The sequence below is a fragment of the Cryptotermes secundus genome, unplaced genomic scaffold (genome assembly GCF_002891405.2).
Source record: "Cryptotermes secundus unplaced genomic scaffold, Csec_1.0 scaffold17, whole genome shotgun sequence".
NCBI lineage: Eukaryota > Metazoa > Arthropoda > Insecta > Blattodea > Kalotermitidae > Cryptotermes > Cryptotermes secundus.
This window is the reverse complement of record NW_019729207.1, coordinates 1014891-1016600: the sequence shown is the minus strand read 5'-3', so window position 1 is coordinate 1016600 and position 1710 is coordinate 1014891. Positions and strand designations below refer to the sequence as shown.

Here is a 1710-nt window from a genome sequence, read left to right as displayed (position 1 = left end):
GGCCTACACATGAATGACACACACATAGGAACATACAATCCCATATTTCAAACGATACACGAAATCTATACAGACTAACGGTACCTCCCTCTCCCCACTACCCATTCCCCCTCCAACACTCACCAACATAAAACACAGCACACAATACACCAGACAGCACACGTATTACAGATAAGCAGCGACACGCACAGAAAAAGCCTACACAGAGTAAGTACAAATAACAGTATAAACATATAAGAATAACATAACGTAACATAAGATAGTAATACGAATATTTGTATATTACAGACAATACCTGAACAACGATAAAACAAGAAGTGGCCGCTGCAGCACTATAGACATAGGGCGTGTACCCCGAGAAAATTTTAATTTTAAAATTTGGAAAAAGAAAAAGAACAGAAAATTTACAGACATTTTAATTTGAAGTGAAGTTAAAAAAAGTGCCAATTTTAGAAATCAAATTGACGCGTGTAGGTTAACAAAGATTTTATACATACATACAACAGGAAAGACTGGTGATTTTAAATTTTAAAGTACGGGCAGTGTAGCAGCTACGTAAGAATACACACCTGATGATGGCCATTTAGGGCCGAAACATGTAGTGTGAAGGAAGGGAAGAAGATAGAACTACAATTAAATTGTTGCACTTAAGATGGAGTTTGTCTCATATATAACTTAGAGAAATTTCAATTGATGCAGACCTAATAGTATTGGTAAAATTGCCCCTGTATTTAATTAAACATCACGCCACGAAGATACGTGGGGTGCAGGTAGGAGCTCAAGCATTCATGAACTCGGCGGTAGACGGAGGTGAGTTGTCAGCTTTACACCCCGGCCGCTTTACCCCAGGGAAAGGGCCCCCGGTACTCGTATAGGAAGCTGTGTGGACCCCAGAGCCGGTGTGAACGCTGTGGAGAAGAGTAAATTCTTGCCTCCACCGGGACTCAAACTCCTCGGTCATCCAGCCCGTAACCAGGAGCTATACCAAGTGAGCTATCCTGTAAGAAATAATAATAATAATAATAATAATAATAATGATAATAATAATAATAAGAAGAAGAAGAAGAAGAAATCATGGCTTATGTTCAAAACCTGCCCCGGCTCCAAACCAACTCTCCCTTGGTCTGTAAATGGCATTCCTCAGAACAATGAGAAACAGCCACAATTTTGTAGATTCTAAACGGTTCTGACGATGGTGGATGACAACAGAATTACTGGGGTTTTGAACTTTTTCCAACGTTCGGAATTCTAGGTAATAGATGACACGACGTTTCGGAAACTGGATCTGTTTTTGTTTTCAGGAAGACACCTACTCAGTTGGGCCCTTAAAAAGAGTTAATCTCAATTACTGCAGTCCAGTTGGGCCCTTAGAAAGAGCTAACCTCAATCACTGGAGTCCAGTTGGTCCCTTAGAAAGAGCTAATCTGAATCACTGGAGTCCGGTTGGGTCCTAAGAAGAACTAATCTCAATCACTGGATTCCAGTTGAGCCCCTTAGAAATAGCTAATCTCAATCACTGGAGTCCAGTTGGGCCCTTAGAAAGAGCTAATCTCAATCACTGGAGTCCAGTTGGTCCCTTAGAAAGAGCTAATCTCAATCACTGGATTCCAGTTGGGCCCCTTAGAAAGAGCTAATCTCAATAACTGGAGTCCAGTTGGGCCCTAAGAAAGAACTAATCTCAATCACTGGATTCCAGTTGGGACCCTTAGA

At 41.1% G+C, this 1710-nt stretch overlaps 1 protein-coding gene across 2 annotated transcripts in view; it reads right to left on the bottom strand.

Moving 5' to 3' along the window:
* The window catches only part of LOC111865323 (eukaryotic translation initiation factor 4 gamma 1-like), a 34088-nt gene that overhangs the window by 5794 nt on the left and 26584 nt on the right, over window positions 1–1710 (bottom strand). The window contains exon 1 of one of the 2 annotated variants that reach the window (XM_023853237.2): window positions 702–873. The exons of the other annotated variant lie outside the window; for it this stretch is intronic. The gene's annotated coding sequence lies outside the window, so the exon portion shown is untranslated. Of the gene's footprint in view, window positions 1–701; window positions 874–1710 lie in introns of those variants that run through there. 2 annotated transcript variants of the gene reach the window in all.